Consider the following 18809-nt stretch of genomic DNA (forward strand, 5'->3'; position numbering starts at 1 on the left):
TTACTGAGGACATGTAAAAGACAGCATCAGGTCCACCTCATTCTTTACAATAATCCGTCCTGGATAAAGATCTTCTGGTAATCGGTGGCAAGAGGTCATTTGCCAGACATCCAGTATGGTCACTGGCAGCTTGGAGTACATGGCTCTCATTACTGTGTCCAACTGATAGGACAACCAGTCATTAACCAAGACAAAATTATATCCAGTGTTGGCCCATTTAATGAGAATCTTTGTATCAGCGCTACGTTCCAAAATTTGTGTTACAGCTTCTCGAATGTGCCGTAGTCGTCGTATGTACAGTCCTACTGGATAGGTGACAAAAAGAGCCCAGCAGTTCAAGACGATGATCATTCCCTTCCGAGCTCCCAGTCTATTCAGCTCTGTAGCAATGTAATGTAGCTCTTTAATTCCCAAACGTTTCATACGCAGAGGCTTCTGGTGCGCTCTCCATTGTACCAGATAGTCATTGTCTGCATCTGTCGCTATTAACGGAACTGAGTCCTGGAGCACATGGAGACTTATCAGCTTGAGAGCTATATATATATATATTTGTTTTTTTAAAAGGAAGAGAATTTGGACATTAACTACCAGCCACAAAGTCTAAAATTAACAAGCCAGAAAAATAAATATATTTTACCAGGGGCGAAAGGAGACAGCAAAGGGCCCTTATGCAAGAACAGTATATGGTCACCTTGCTCCATAATTGCTCATCATAAAGCAGTTAGGCCCTTGGCTGCCATGGCAACCCATTGGCGGCCGGAGATCACATTCGCGGGCCATTGATTAGTGACAGAGGGAGCCCCAACCCCCTCTCAAACCATTTAAATGCCACAGTCGCTATTGACCGCGGTATTCAAGGAGTTAGATGGCCGAGATTGAAGGTTTCCCGCGGTGATAATGCAGGCAGAGCTTCTGTGCCCACACGATCACAATCACATACATGCATGGCGGAATGCGAGAATGGTTGCTCCATAATTGCTCATCATACAGCAGTTAGGCCCTTGGCTGCCATGGCAACCCATTGGCGGCCGGAGATCACATTCGCGGGCCACCGATTAGTGACAGAGGGAGCCCCAACCCCCTCTCAAACCATTTAAATGCCACAATCGCTATTGACCGCGGTATTCAAGGAGTTAGATGGCCGGGATTGAAGGTTTCCCGCGGTGATAAAGCAGGCAGAGCTTCTGTGCCCACACGATCACAATCACATACATGCATGGCGGAATGCGAGAATGGTTGCCTGTCCATGCCGTGCATGCACGTGATTAAGCGCCAAGGTGTTAATAATGTCATAACTAATTGGTCTGGTTGTTACATATTTGGAAATACCAATTATGTGTACTTTTTTATTTTTTAATATTTATTTATTATTTACACTTTATTTAAAAAACAAAAAACTTTCCCCACTGGGTGACTAGACTAGTGGGACATACATGAAAGGAAGGAATAACCATTTAATTTATTGTGAAGTAAAGAAGAAGAAGAATCATTTGATTCTATTTGATATCTTATCTACAGGGTGGGCCATTTATATGGATACACCTAAATAAAATGGGAATGGTTAGTGATATTAACTTCCTGTTTGTGGCACATTAGTATATGGGAGGGGGGAAACTTTTCAAGCTGGGTGTTGACCATGGCGGCCATTTTTAAGTCGGCCATTTTGTATCCAACGTTAGTTTTTTCAATGGGAAGAGGGTCATGTGACACATCAAACTTATCGAGAATTTCACAAGAAAAACAATGGTGTGCTTGGTTTTAACGTTACTTTATTCTTTCATGAGTTATTTACAAGTTTCTGACCACTTATAAAATGTGTTCAAAGTGCTGCCCATTGTGTTGGATTGTCAATGCAACCCTCTTCTCCCACTCTTCACACACTGATAGCAACACCGCAGAAGAAATGCTAGCACAGGCTTCCAGTATCCGTAGTTTCAGTTGCTGCACATCTCGTATCTTCACAGCATAGACAATTGCCTTCAGATGACCCCAAATATAAAAGTCTAAGGGGGTCAGATCGGGAGGCATTTCTTCTGCGGTGTTGCTATCAGTGTGTGAAGAGTGGGAGAAGAGGGTTGCATTGTCCACCTACACAACCAATTGTTTTAATTGTTCTAATTTATCTAAATTGAAAAAAAATTGTCTTAATTAAAAATGTCACAGTATTTTGTGTCTACATCTCCAAAACAGACTTACATGGTTTTATGGTAAAATACATTGTGCAGTCTGATCTTGAAGTTCTTTTGACATCCGTTGGTTACCCTAATTCTAACAACATACATTTGGTAAATAATTGGAGAAGAGAAGAAAGATTGCAGGATCAGACTACACATTTTTTGTTGTTGTCTATTACCATGGAGACACATAGTTCTTCAAAGGATTTGAACACACAAAACTAAGTATATTCTGAAATCAACCTATTTGCAAAATTGCTTCCTTTGGCCTCGTTCACATCTGCATTGGAGGCTCCATTTCGGGACTCTGTCGCAGATCCCGCCAAGATCATTGGAGACAGTAGTGCAGCATGCTGCGCTATTGTTTTCGGTAATATCATGAACACCCCGACAGAAACCGACGGAACCTATTAAAGTCAATGTGTCCATGGGGAAACTGAACCATTTCTTTCCGTTATCCCCTTGTTCTGCTCCTCTGATGGAGCAGAACAATGAAACACACTGACGCAGGTGTGAACATCGCCTTAGATGCATTGTATATGTCTAAGTTGCCATATAAATATACACAAATACCAATCTTGCATCATAACAAAACAGGAAAAATTCAGATTAATCTATAATAGGCAGGAATTATTTGTAACTAGGACATGTGAGGAGCCTACAGGACATCAATACAGATGCAGAAAATGACAGCCTTGGTCACGCGACACGCAGAAAGATCTGGAAATAGGGCTGTTTGGTTACTGTAAGTTCAGATGTGTCCACTTTTACCTTCGCTTTAATTTGGTTTGGGACTCCAACTTCTCATGAAACAAATTCAATAAAATATTCCGACGTGCTAACAAAACCCTTGACAGACTGCAATTCCCATCACAACCACTCGGTGGCCAAACCTAGACAACTATTACATAGTCGTCTCGTGACAGAATATTGTGAAATCATGTATTTTTTATTAAAGCTGGTCATCTCACGCCACATATCTTAGGATATGTTAAGGTAAGAGAAAAAGTAAAGAATGACACATCCGTACTTTGCAAAGTTGCTATTGTGGACACTTTAGGATCAATGGAAGGTCCAATTTTAATCCCAGAAGCCCCTTTAAAACCCATGTTATTGTACGTGTTTAGTGCTGGTTTGAAGCTGTTCTCCAGCTCTGTGCCTGACTGTCATTGAAGATTTGCTGAGTGTTAAAATACCCAGATCAGCTCTGCCAGTTACTGATCTTACTAGTGTGGGCTATTTTTTCTCATGGTTACCTCAATGGAAAACTGCATAAATAAATGAACAGGGTGGGACTGCCCCCCAAGAGATCTTTTTTTGGCATATTGGGGATCAAAATATGTATAAAAAAAGAAATACACAAAATAAGTAAAAAAATACAAATAAAAGAAAAAAGAAAAAAAAACATACACAGCCTGTGCAAACCCATGTATATGCCCGATCCCCCTAAACCATATTTAATACATATAAAATATATATATATTTATATTGGGGCAAATTTGCAGATTTAAAAAAATAAAGAGCTATAAATGTAATATTTTTTTTGTGGCTTTGTGCAATTTACAAATAATAAAAAAATAATATATATAAATATATGTAGATGAAAGAAATTAAAATTCGGCACTCACCCGTTTGCAATTCTTTTTAACTTTATTGTGTCACCTTGGCGAGGAAAAAAGCATTACAGGGAGGACAGCTAGTTGTAGGTTACAGCTTGTTTCGCGCTGGAGATTGCGCTTCTTCTGAGGTCTTCTTGAGGTCAGAAGAAGCGCAATCTCCAGCGCGAAACAGGCTGTAACCTACAACTAGCTGTCCTCCCTGTAATGCTTTTATCCTCGCCAAGGTGACACAATAAAGTTAAAAAGATTTGCAAACGGGTGAGTGCCGCATTTTCATTTCTTTCATCTATATTATACTACAAGACTGTCTGTTTTTATGCTGAGCACCGCCCGAAGTTTGCTTAAATGAGGAAACCCTGACTCCACTTGCATCTATCTGCCTGTTCCATGCTGTGAAGATTGAGAGTGGTGCCGACTTCCTTCTACTGTGCTTGATTTATATAAATATATGTGTGTATATATATATATATATATATATATATATATACACAGTGGAGGAAATAAGTATTTGATCCCTTGCTGATTTTGTAAGTTTGCCCACTGTCAAAGACATGAACAGTCTAGAATTTTTAGGCTAGGTTAATTTTACCAGTGAGAGATAGATTATATAAAAAAAAATAAAAAAAATCACATAGTCAAAATTATATATATTTATTTGCATTGTGCACAGAGAAATAAGTATTTGATCCCCTACCAACCATTAAGATTTCAGCCTCCTCCAGACCAGTTACACGCTCCAAATCAACTTGGTGCCTGCATTAAAGACAGCTGTCTTACATGGTCACCTGTATAAAAGACTCCTGTCCACAGACTCAATGAATCAGTCTGACTCTAACCTCTACAACATGGGCAAGACCAAAGAGCTTTCTAAGGATGTCAGGGACAAGATCATAGACCTGCACAAGGCTGGAATGGGCTACAAAACCAGAAGTAAGACGCTGGGTGAGAAGGACACAACTGTTGGTGCAATAGTAAGAAAATGGAAGACATACAAAATGACTGTCAATCGACATCGATCTGGGGCTCCATGCAAAATCTCACCTCGTGGGGTATCCTTGATCCTGAGGAAGGTGAGAGCTCAGCCGAAAACTACACAGGGGGAACTTGTTAATGATCTCAAGGCAGCTGGGACCACAGTCACCAAGAAAACCATTGGTAACACATTACGTCGTAATGGATTAAAATCCTGCAGTGCCCGCAAGGTCCCCCTGCTCAAGAAGGCACATGTACAGGCCCGTCTGAAGTTTGCAAATGAACATCTGGATGATTCTGAGAGTGATTGGGAGAAGGTGCTGTGGTCAGATGAGACTAAAATTGAGCTCTTTGGCATTAACTCAACTTGCCGTGTTTGGAGGAAGAGAAACGCTGCCTATGACACAAAGAACACCGTCCCCACTGTCAAGCATGGAGGTGGAAACATTATGTTTTGGAGGTGTTTCTCTGCTAAGGGCACAGGACTACTTCACCGCATCAATGGGAGAATGGATGGAGCCATGTACCGTCAAATTCTGAGTGACAACCTCCTTCCCTCCACCAGGACATTAAAAATGGCTCGTGGCTGGGTCTTCCAGCACGACAATGACCCGAAACATAAAGCCAAGGCAACAAAGGAGTGGCTCAAAAAGAAGCACATTAAGGTCATGGAGTGGCCTAGCCAGTCTCCAGACCTTAATCCCATCGAAAACTTATGGAGGGAGCTGAAGATCCGAGTTGCCAACCGACAGCCTCGAAATCTTAATGATTTACACATGAACTGCAAAGAGGAGTGGGCCAAAATTCCATCTAACATGTGTGCAAACCTCATCATCAACTACAAAAAACGTCTGACTGCTGTGCTTGCCAACAAGGGTATTGCCACCAAGTATTAAGTCTTGTTTGCCAAAGGGATCAAATACTTATTTTTCTGTGCACAATGCAAATAAATATATATAATTTTGACAATGTGATTTTCTTTTTTTTTTTTATGTAATCTATCTCTCACTGGTAAAATTAACCTAGCCTAAAAATTCTAGACTGTTCATGTCTTTGACAGTGGGCAAACTTACAAAATCAGCAAGGGATCAAATACTTATTTCCTTCACTATATATATATATATATATATATGAAAAAAAACAATCTATGTCTCTTACAAAATGTTATGAAAAGAAAAAAAGTGATAAATAAAAAAGTTAGCAGCATCAAACCACCATGTACAAAAGCTTACTACCAAAACACTACAGCCATTGAGGGTTAACAGTACTTTTGTGAAACCTTTGCAAATTTATTCTGACAATGAATATATATTTATAATCAGGGTTGAACTGCCCCAGCAGAGTACCAAATGATCCTCTGTTGAGCCCAGGCTTTGACATAATGATGGGCTCTACAGGTCCAACAGAAGACACCCCCATTTGAAGATAATAATTTATCACTAGGGTCTATTTCTTATGGGTTGGTTAACAATTAACCCATTAGACCTTATTCATGATGTGTCCTGTGTGTGTAATGATAACAACAAAGAAGACAACACAAATTAAAACGGACATGCACATGATAGGACCCCTTCCTGCTCTCAGAATCTTTTTCTCTGGAGGGTCCAAGCAACCCCGGTCAGACACGGATAACCATATTATTTGTCCAGTTTTTTACTATTTACTTGGTACAAACTTCACTAGATAGTCCCACCAGCCCCGGAGTGTGGAGTCTCCGAACATGTAGATTATTTTTCCAGAAAGACATTTGGCCACTTTATCGCCGTCGTTGAAATGTTGATTGGAACAGACAAGCGAGTTCCAGACGTCCTGGTAATAGAAACCTACTGGGTTTGGATTCTTAAGTCTTGGTGTGCAAGTTTTTCTAATTATATAAAAAATGGGAACATTTTTAGGATTTTTTTATCTTGATTTTCCATTAAATTTCTTTTTCTTTTCTTTTATAATTTTTTTCCACATTTCGTGGCCTTTTGTTTTTTGACTTTGGTTTGAGTCTTTGCCACCTGCATTGTCTGGTACTTTCTCCCCATTATAATTTAAATTCACAAAGTGGTAAATGTGGCTCTAATAGTTAGATTCCTTAATATCATAGTAAGATATTTTTTGAATATCCCAATCCACCATTAAAGAGAAGGTGTCACAAAATGTTTTTTTTTTTATCTAATATTGCTTTTAGTTTGTTGTTAAAAGAAATTTTATTTATTTGTGTTTTTTTGTTCTACTTTTTACTTTTTTCTGACTTTTACTTCTCTATGGGGGCTGCCATTTTTTTTAATCTCTGTATGCGCCGCTCCTACACAGACCAAAAAGAAGGTCTTCGGCAGAGCGAGATCCGGCGCCATTTTCATGTGGACCGGAAGCCGCGGCCGGATAGTAAGATGACGACTTCCGGTGGCGGCTTTTGACCACATGCGAAGGCTCAAGGAATAGAAGCGGAGGCAGCAGCGGCGGCAGGAGCAGGTAAGTTATGTTTGTGTATGTGATGTGTGTATTATGTTCGTGTTATACTGTCTGATTACAACTGTATCTAATCCTCCTACACTGTGCATTTGCTCACAAAATGGCGGCACACAGTGTAGGTGGTTTGAAGATTCAACCGCCTCCTTCTCCTGGCACTAGCCAGGATAAGGGAGGGGGGATTGTGTGAGCACACTAGAGCGAGTGTGTCTACCCAAAATTTGCAGCATAAAGCAATGAGGTTTTGGAAATTGCTCCCTCTAGTGACCAGCACATTGAAATGTTATAAATTAGAATCTAATTTTATAATTTTATAATATTTCCTGACTTGTGAAAAAATTGCAAAAATTAAAACAATGTGTAATCACTTATATACTAACTGTATAACTGAAAAAAAAAATGTTCTAGCAACACATTCCCTTTAAGGCTTTATGTACATGGAAGAGCCATGTGCAGGCGGCATGTAGGGTGGACCCCATAGTTCCTATAGAGACTACCTGTGCCGCCATATAGAGGACCTGTACAGCCCCAATATTACTGATGTTTTCTTCCCTAGAAGCAATGCTTCTACGGAAGAACATCTATGTATATGGCTTCCAATGCCACCACGTTTTTCTGTCAGAAAAACCTCCAAATGCCTCCAGATGACATTGGGGTAAATAGGGATACAGTACCATAATGCAGCCATGCGCATGTTCCTTAAGCCCTTTCTGACATATGATGTACAGTTATATCATAGCCAGGCAGGGTGAGTATGGAGTGGTTTCATGGGCTGAGCCCACTCCAAACTCAGAGGGTCTCAGCTTTATGTTATAGTCGAAATCTCACCGAAATGGCCAGGATCAGAGATAACCCCGATCCCGGCCGTTAAACCACTTAGATGCACCGGTCAATAGCGACCGTGACATCTTAACTGTTACGACGCCCCGCTCAGTCCATAGCCACCCACGATGTGATTGTCATAGAAGCATGGAGGCCTACTGAAAGCCCCCAGTTCTGCCATCTTTATTTTTCTATAGCGCCCTGGCTGGGCTTAAGCCGCATTCCTTGTTGGATAAATGTCTAAAACATTTTGTAAATGGGACATACAGCATGTGCGCTAGAGATAGACAGATAGATAGACAGACAGACAGACAGACAGATAGACAGATCGATCGACCGATCGATCGATCGATAGATAGATAGATAGATAGATAGATAGATAGATAGATAGATAGATAGATAGATAGATAGATATATAGATAGATAGATAGATAGATAGATAGATAGATGATAGATAGATAGATAGATAGATAGATAGATAGATAGATAGATAGATAGATAGATAGATAGATAGATAGATAGATGATAGATAGATAGATAGATAGATAGATAGATAGATAGATAGATAGATAGATAGATAGATAGATAGATAGATAGATAGATAGATAGAGATAGATAGATAGATAGATAGATCGATCGATCGATCGATAGAGAGATAGATAGATAGATAGATAGATAGATAGATAGATAGATAGATAGATAGATAGATAGATAGATAGATATAGATTACCTTTAATTACATCTTTTTGGGGAAGAACACAAAAAGTTTTTATACTTGAAAGTTCTTGGTCAATGAGAGCCCTTAAAGAAAATGAGAAGTAACACATTGGATGAAGTAATAATAATAATAATGATAATAATAATAATGATAATATAATAATATAATGATAGTAATAATAATAATAATAATAATAATAATAATAATAATAATGATAATGATATAATAAGATTGGTGTGTAAACATGTGGGACATTGTGTCTTGGCAGCAGTGGAGACATTTTTTCCTTCACAAGGACCTGGGAAATCAAATTGTAGGAAAGTTATTACCCAAATACATGGGAAAACAGTTCAGCGAGCATCCAGGACACAGCAGTCCTGTCCTCTTGACAACAATTTGTGGACAACACTTGACAATCTGTAATGTTTAAAGAGTTTTTTCCCAAAAACATAAATTATCCACAAGATAGGTGATAATTATTTGATCGCTGGGTTTCCCACCGATCATGAGAATGAGCGTCCGAACCCCCACATCTCACTGTTCGACCTATCTTCCCAATATATCACTTATGACTTTGTGAATACCACTTTAAATAAAGTCTAAATAGCGTGACTTCCAAAATAGAAACGTCATTTTGGCTATATGACGATTGGGGATCATCAAGTGCTGGATGTTGATTGGACAATTTTTCTAATGTTACATGTGTGGGGATACCCTTTTTACTTGTACTCGATAAAGAAAAAAAAACAACAACAACAGCAGCAGCAGCAACAGCAGTAGTCCTCTGATGTTTATGAAAATGACCATTTGGGGCATAACTCTAAACTGAGGATCATGATTCATGAACTTTTGGAAAAGTACAACTCCCAGCATGGCCTGATCATTGATTATCTAACAACAATGGGAGTTGTAGTTTCAAATAATAGGTATCACAAATCTTTAAAATGCAGGATGGGGGCATGGGAGGCTTCAAACTTCAGACTAAACCCCCAAATTGATCAGACCTCAAACCAGACCCCTTAACTTAATTTACACCCCAGGCCAGAACTTCAGACCTTCTGACTGCTCATATTTGACAAAAATAAGACGGCACACATTAAAGGGTAGCTAAATGTTTGACAAACTTCTGACAAGTCAAAGTGACATGTCAGAAGTTTGGATTGGTGGGGGTCTGAGACCCCCGCCAATCGCTAGAACGAAGCAGCTAAAGCGCTCAGCTGCTTTGTGTCTGTTAGAATTTTTTCGGAAAGCCGCTGTATCAGAGTACCGGCTCATAGACTTTCTATTCAGTCTGTACACCGATACATTTATTTCCGGAAAAAGCAGAAGAGACATGAAGTGACTGAGCGCTCACGCCAGCGCTTCAGCTGCTTTGCTTTGTACTAGCGATTGGTGGGGGTCTCAGTGCTGAGACCCCCACCAGTCCAAACTTCTGACATGTCACTATGACATTTCGGAAGTTTGTCAAACGTTTAGATACCCTTTAAGGAATGTGTCCCCCCCTGGCTTTTGGGTCCGGTTGCAACTGTGACCCCTATGGCTATGCTGTTTCTATTATTGTAACCCATCATACTGCACTATGTAAGCTGTGATACTATGGTTGCCTATCAAATAATTGTCTGCATGACCACAAATTCAGATTGTTTATCAACCCTTTCATGACCGGAGGGATTTTGGGCCTTGATGCCGAGAACAAAAATTCACCTATTGGAATGCTGCATTCTAAAGGTAGTCTATTTTAAAAAAATATGTGTTCCAAATTATTATGCACATTGGATTTAAGTGTCATAAACATTAAATTATTCGTTTTTCAATGAAACTCATGGATGGTATTGTGTCTTAGGGCTCTTTGGATCATTGTAATCAATCTCAGACACCTGTGATAATTAGTTTGCCAGGTGTGCCCAATCAAAGGAAAACTACTTAAGAAGGACAATCCACATTATTAAGCAGGCCACAGGTTTCAAGCAATATGGGAAAGAAAAAGGATCTCTCTGCTGCTGAAAAGCGTGAAATAGTGCTATAACTTGGACAAGGTATGAAAACATTGGATATTTCAATAAAACTTAGGCGTGATCATCATACTGTGAAAAGATTTGTGGCTGATTCAGAGCACAGACGGGTTCGTTCAGATAAAGGCATAATGAGGAAGGTTTCTGCCAGACAAATTAATAGGATTAGGAGAGCAGCTGCTAAAATGCCATTGCAAAGCAGCAAACAGGTATTTGAAGCCTCTGGTGCCTCTGGAGTCCCGCGAACCTCAAGGTGTAGGATCCTCCACAGGTTTGCAAGTGTGCATAAAGCTATTATTCGGCCACCCCTAAACAATGCTCACAAGAAGAAATGGTTGCAGTGGGCTCAGAAGTACATGAAGACTAATTTTCAAACTGTGTTGTTTACTGATGAGTGCCGTGCAACCCTGGATGGTCCAGATGGATGGAGTAGTGGATGGTTGGTGAATGGCCACCATGTCCCAATAAGGCTGCAACGTCAGCAAGGAGGTGGCGGAGTCATGTTTTGGGCTGGAATAATGGGGAGAGAGCTGGTAGGCCCCTTTAGGGTCCCTGACGTTGTGAAAATGACCTCTGCAAAGTACGTAGAGTTTATGACTGACCACTTTCTTCTGTGGTACAAAAAGAAGAACCGTGCCTTCCGTAGTAAAATTATCTTCATGCATGACAATCCATCATCTCATGCTGCAAAGAATACCTCTGTGTCATTGGCTGCTATGGGCATAAAAAGAGAGAAACTCATGGTGTGGCCCCCATGTTCCCCTGACCTCAACCCTATTGAGAACCTTTGGAGCATCCTCAAGCAAATATCTATGAGGGTGGGAGGCAGTTCACATCAAAACAGAAGCTATGGGAGGTTATTCTGACATCCTGCAAAGATTTTCAAGCAGAAACTGTCCAAATACTCACAAATGCAATGGATGCAAGAATTGTGAAGGTGATATCAGAGAAGGGATCCTATGTTAACATGTAACTTGGCCTGCTAAGTTTTTTTTGATTGAAAGAGCTTTTGATTTCTGTAAATATGACCTCCTGATGCTGCAAATTCAACAAATTACCATTTTAGTTCTCTTTACAACCTTTAAAATGTTTTGATCTCTGTTGTGCATAAATAATGTGAAACAGTGCATTTTGAGTTTTTTACTTCTAAAAAAAAATCTGTTATCATTAGGAGTTTTGGTCAATAAAATTTGCATTATACGCCAACGGTTGATGGCTTGAAGATTATACTGACTGTCATTTGCATTGACTATTTAGGAAAATCAGCAAAAAAAATAACATTTGCATAATAATTTGGAATGCTGTGTATATACAGTATATATATAAAATTTATTTTTTATCCTCACTTTTTCATGTTCTATTTTATTTACCCCCAAATATGTGTACACTCAGTTTAGATTTTCATCTCCACCTTAGTTTTAAACGGAGCCTCTGGACATTGGGTATAATCATCCAAGTACAGAAATTTTGTAGCAAAGGCTCAATATCAAATAGGGCCGAGAAAGATCAGAAAAAATAGTGGTGGGGTTAATTATTGTACGTTTCGTCTAACACACATTCTACGGGACAGTAACATAACAATGTCTGAGTACCTTGACGTCCATGCAAAATGCGTTTGACATGCGTTTAAAATATGCCGATCACTTAACGCTGATTGGTCTAAATACAGGTGGGGATTAATCCGCCCACTCTCCACTGATTGACAGATGTTTCCCTATTACAGTGCATAGTGAGACATCTGTCAATCAGTGGAGAGTGGGCAGAGCTAGCAAAAAAAAGGGCGGAGCCAGCGGAAGCTCATGAATACGCTGGACTGCTGTCTGTCACTAGATAATGCTGCCCAATGAGGGCAACATGATGTCACCTACAGCATCCCATTAACCCCTTAACGTCCGCTGTATTGTGTTTTTACGGCGCCAGTTCAGGCTAGTTCTTCTGAAGTGCCGGCTTTTCACGTCAATACTTCAGAAGAAGTTTTCCTGCATCGTGCGGGGTGCTGCTGAAGCCTGTGCTGTTGTTTACAGGTTTGGGCTTCAGGGCAACGATTGGAGACTACTAGCAGTGGTCTCCGATCATATTTAACCCCTCAGATGCATCGCTCAATATGACCGCCGCATCTGAGTGGTTTAGAGGGAGGGGGCTCCCTCTCTCATCTCACTGGCACCCCACAAAGTAATTGCGGCGTGTCAATGGTTTCTATGACAGCCTGGGAGCCTAACAAAGGCCCTCAGACCTGCCTCTAATGAATGACTAACAGATACCTGTCAGTTTTACAATGACAGGCATAATACACTGAAATACAGAAGTATTACAGTGCATTATAAAAGTGATCAAAAGATCGCACAGTGAAGTCCACTAATTGGACTAAAAAAAAGTTCAAAAGTTTAATACATTTTGAAAAAAATTAATAAATAAATATTATTAAAAATAATACTTTTTCCCATTACAAAATACTTTGTTATGAAAAAAAGTAAATAGTTACACATATTCGCAATCGCTGCGTCCGTAATGACCCAACTATAAAACAATTACATTATTTAACCTGCATGGTGAACGCTGTAAAACATTAAAAATAAAACAATTCCAGAATAGCTGTTTTCTGTTCATCCTGCCTTCAAAAAATCGACAAAAAGTGATCAAAACGTCGCATCTACTCCAAAATGGTACCAATAAAAATGACAAGTCGTCTTGTAAAAAAAAAAAGCCCTTATACAGCTGCACAGGCGTAAAAATAAAAAAGTTATTTGCTCCTAAAATATGGCCACAAAAAACAAATAATTTTGACAAAAAAAAGTGTTTTTACGGTGTAAAAGTAGTAAAACATAAAAAATCTATAAAGAAAGTGTTAAATATATTTGTATGTTAGTTTTTGTTGTAGGTGCGCTCCCCCATTACATTTATACATTTTTAATTAGCATATTTATTAATTCATTACGTTTTGTCCCTTTTGGGGCTCAGATGAGCAGGGTCCACAAGATCTGTTAGTTCCCTGTTTTCCCGATATACCGATCACTGATTACACAGGTAGCAGCTCACTAGTTCAATATTACCAATAATCTGTATACAGGGACAAGCAGAGAAGATGCGGATCCTTAGGATAGTCTATCAATAGCTGATCGGTGGGGGCCCCCCTTCATTGTTTATTCAAGCACAGCACCATACATTTGTTTGTGGCTGTGCCTGGTACTGCAGCTGAAAGCAATTTCAAGTGAAAGGCACAGAGTTGCAGTACCAGGCACAGCCACAACTAAATGTATGGCGCTGTGCCTGAGAAAACAATGGAGGAGGCCTCTACATGCAGCTGATCGGTGGGACTGCCAAGAGTTCGACTGTCACCGATTAGATATTTATTACAGTCCTAGTAAATCCCTTTACATTTGACATCATGAAATAGCCTGGTATCTAATAATAAGTAATTACTTGGATAAGAAGCCTTGTTCTTCTTTTCTTAGGTAATTACGGATTCCTCCTGATGAATGGTCCCGATAAGCATCACAGGGTAGTGTTTTTGGTCTCTGACACACCTATCTTTCTTCAAGACATTCATCGTTATATTCACAAACGTCTTGCCCAGGAAGGTCAATGTTGCATTCCACCACTTCTTCTGTCCCATTTTTCACAAAATATCCCTTGAAGAAAATCTGCACCAGAGAAAGTCACAAAACAAGCCTCAATAGACCAAGCACAGGGTAGAGAATGGCAACATAAATGGATATAGCTATGAAAACCCTGATTCCTTCCCTCCCTGTTCAGTGTTTGGCCCAATGGGGTCACACGCCTGATAGCGTGATTGTTGGGATGCCAGAGATAGGGCTATGCTTGGTCTAGTTAGACCTTCCAACCCCAAAATAATAGTCACCAGTCCGGTGCCCATAGCGGGACAGAAAGAACTTCACATGCAGTCCCAAGGTAAATATCTAGATATCAAGCGGAAGCAACTGATGCTAGGACCTCTCCCCATAGGAAAGCATGGGATCAGTTCTGGCATCAGTTTCCCTCCGGCATTTCTGTACAATGCCTGAGGGAAACTACGCCGCATCGCCAGACATATCGGTCCGAGGTGCCCCCATGCCGAACCCGTTTTCACGTATCCCCATAGAGTTGAGCCTATGGAGGGATCAGTGAAAACGGAACAAAATAGGACAGATTCTATTTTTCAATGGACCCTTCACATGGTCCATTGAAACAACGGCCGAGTGAACGGCCTCATTGAAAAACATGCGTCCGTGTAACGGCCATCACACGGACGTATTCAATGTTCGTGTGAATTAGGCCTTATTCACACGAATGTTGAATACTTGTTCAGTATATCCGTGTGACAGCTGTTAAATCAACGGCCGTCACATGGACCTTTGCAATACAATGGGGCCATTCACGCAGTGTGTTTCCGTTGAGTGAAACTCACTGCATGTCCTATTCTTGTGCGTTTTTTTGCGGATCAGACACCCATGGAAGTCAATGGGTGTGTGAAAATCACGGACAGCATGCGGACGCACGTCCATGTGCTGTCCGTGATTCACGCACCAGTTCTTTGAAATGCAGAGAAATAAAAATAAAGAAATGTCTGACATCAACAACTGATGGCACCCAGAATAAGGCCTTACAGGGTTGATATTCACTGTACCTGGTGCATAAGGAAAAAGTAAAAAAGTAAAAAATAATTAATAATAATAAAGTCAAAAATAAAATAAATGTTACGGCCAATCCAAACTTTAACTCTAGCCCCACCAATCACCGAAAACTCGGCATGTCAGACATCAAAATGGTATGAGAATCTTAAGTAAAATTGTGATATGCCAACTTTCAAAAAATATAGCTGTTAAAAAATTCAAAATTTTGCCTGATCATTAACCTTTTAAGTAGGCGGCCTAGTTTGGGCCATCAGAACTCAGCAATTTTGTTTTATTTTTTAAAGCCGTAACTTTTCCGTTGATGGAGCCATGTAAGGGCTTGTTTTGTTGTGTTTTGAATGTTGTTTTTACAGCTTTTACCATGCGATATAAATAACATGATGACTTTTTTTCCTCGGTTCGTTACGAATACAGTGATACCAAATTGATATTGTTTTTTTTTTATATTTCCCTAGTTCTGTACCACAAAAGTGAAAATACTTTCTAAATAATAATTTTTTGTGCATTCTTGCTGCATCTGAGTCATAACTAATTTTTATCATTTACGGAGCTTATTTTTGCCAAATGAGTTTTGAGAAGTTGACGACTTTTTGATTACTTTTCATAGCTTTTTTTGGAAGGCGAGAGGACCAAAAAATATAAATTCTGCCATTGTTTTTTAGTTATTTTTACAGTGTTCACCATACGGAATAAAGAAGGGGTCAAAGCTGATGCGGCAATAGCAATTATGTGTAAGTTCAAAATAAAAAAAAAACATTTCCCGAAAAGTTTTCTCTTTTACTTTTTTTTTTTTGGGGGGGGGAGGGTTTAAACTTTCCTATTAACTTTAGGCTGGATTCACACAAGCGTGGCATTTTTGCGCACGCAAAAACGCGGCATTTTGCGTGCGCAAAAGCCACTTAACAGCTCCGTGTGTCAGCCCTGTATGATGCGCGGCTGCATGCTTTTCGCGCAGCCGCCATCATTATGACACTCCATTTTGATGTTTGTAAACAGAAAAGCAGGTGGTGCTTTTCTGCTTACATTCATCCTTTTGACAGCTGTTGCGCGAATCACGCAGTTCGCACGGAAGTGCTTCCATGCGGCATGCGTGGTTTCACGCAAAACTCCCAAAGAACGGACATGTCGTGACTTTTTTTCAGTGGACTCACGCTGAGCAAAAATCGCACACATGTCCGCACGGCCCCATAGACTAATATAGGTCCGTGCGACGTAATTCCTGTTCGTCTGAATAAAGCCTCATTGAACTTTTTAACTTAAGTTTTTTTAGTTCCTCTGTGGGACTTGAATTTTTGATCTGATTGCTTCTATAATTCATTGCAATATTTCAGTATTGCAAAGTACAGTGTTACACTGGCAGGGCCTGATAGTCTTACAGTATGTGCATGGCAGACCTTTGGGCCATTAGGCATCGTGGGTGTGCGAATGGGCTTACAGAGGGAGCCCTTTGCCTCTGTAAAACAACTTAGGTGCTGCAGTCGCTATTGGCCGGCATCTAGTGGGTCTCCGATCCCAGCCGTTAAAGGGAATGTCAGCTGTATGATAGATCCCACATCCACAAGTGTCGATTACTTGGGCACAGCTCCTGTGCCTGCACCATCACTGCAAAGCACTATTACGGCAGTTCGCATTAACTACATTGCTGCCGTGACATAACAGTATGTCACAGGGCGGCAAGGGGTTAAAAGGTTGTCTCATCTACACAATCTATATCCATATGCCCTATTAGGCACCCACTTGGCACCCGCCCCCATAGGCTAGAGTGGACAGCTGCTACAAACAGTATCTCTCTCTCTCTCCGGTGGTCCTGGACTCAAATGCGTTACATGGATTGACATTTATTGGTATGGACGAGATATAATACAAGCGTTCCCGATGCAGCAGCTAGAGCAGGAGAAATGTATGAAGTATTGTAAAGATACAACCCCTTTAAGGCTGAAAACACCCGGCATATTTATGCATCAGAACAAGTGACTTTGATGGTGGCTCTATATGTTTTTTTGTTGTTTTATGTTGTTTCTGTATGCTAGACATATAGAAACATTGTGTTTTTACGTTTTTGTTTTTTTTTTGTCTTTTAGAAATAAGGTTTAGTCTTGGCTGATGTTTGCACACACATCATGTCTTCTGCTCTCTTCTGGGGACCTTTCTAAGCAGATGTAATGTTGAGGACTAGAAGAGTTTGCTCTACGTGTTGCAAGAGGAGATCTCAGGGTGGATTCACACGCGGTAGATTTTGTTGCAAACATTTCTGCGACTAAAAATCAGTTCCATTTCTCTGAATGGGGATGTTTCGCAATGTCCTCAAGTTCCATTCAGATAAAATTTCTGCAACAAAATCTAGGGTGTGAGAATCCACCCTTAGTAGAAATTGGTCAGACAGCGGTGAGAAGATTTTACTATCATATATTCAACCCTTCCAAAGAACGAGCATCATTTTAAAGTGGGGAGACTGGTGAAAAAAGGGTATTGGCAAAATTAATGTGAGTGAGGAGACTTGTAGAAATAGCGACCGGTGACCGGGCTGCTCCACTATACCTGTAACGAAAGGCTGGGCTTTGAAGGGTAGAACTTTACAAAGGTAATGTAAGTTACATAAGGCTCTAAGAGTACAGTGAGGATTTTATTTCATTTTATTTTGATCTTAAGGTAGAATTTTCCTTTAAGCATTTCTTATGTTGCGTATTTGTGACAGTAGCAAATGTCTGTAATGACCTGTTCCCCAGCATAAAATAGTTTATTATTTATCTGCATTATTTACCTTATCTGGTCATGTGGTTCTTTTCTCATGCAAAATTGCAACAGCTTCACTGGAATGCATAAGTTTTATTGAGACCATGGTCTCGCCTGGCCACTGAAGAATGAAGGAAGCTGTGTAGGAACCATTGTAGTTGTCCGTAACCAATCCACTTACACCACCTTTCAGGCTTGGGGAATGAAGCTTTACATTGAAATAATCTCCACCGTAGCTCTTAATTCGGCCTTTATGGTCCTTGGCTATGATGAGAACCTCCAACTTTTCTCCCACAACATAAGTAGAGCGGGGATGGAGTAAGAAAAATACTGAAGTGTGCGGGTGGGTAGAAAATTCCAAACTTGTGCTGGTCGGGAGCAATGGCCATTCAACCAACTTCAAAAGAGAGGGAAGTTCTTCATCTTATTTTAGAACTCTGCATTGTACCGTTCCTCTGTTATTCTTCCTAGAAATTGACACCTGGGTTTTACCATTTCCCTTGATAAAGGGGCGTGTCTCTACACAGTCTCATTCTGTCAGCACTGATTGGACAGTATCAGTCTGTGTAGGGACACACCCCCAACTGGAAACACCCAATTGTCAATTTATTCATAAATTTCTAGGGGGAATAACAGAGGAACGGCACAACGCAGAGCTCTAAGAAAAGATG

At 40.2% G+C, this 18809-nt stretch overlaps 1 pseudogene; it reads right to left on the reverse strand.

The window, feature by feature from the left end:
• LOC142750637 (NXPE family member 3-like) overlaps positions 1-18809 on the reverse strand; it is a 28362-nt pseudogene continuing 9553 nt past the window's right edge.

This window comes from Rhinoderma darwinii, chromosome 3, assembly GCF_050947455.1.
Source record: "Rhinoderma darwinii isolate aRhiDar2 chromosome 3, aRhiDar2.hap1, whole genome shotgun sequence".
In the NCBI taxonomy this organism is placed as follows: Eukaryota; Metazoa; Chordata; class Amphibia; order Anura; family Rhinodermatidae; genus Rhinoderma; species Rhinoderma darwinii.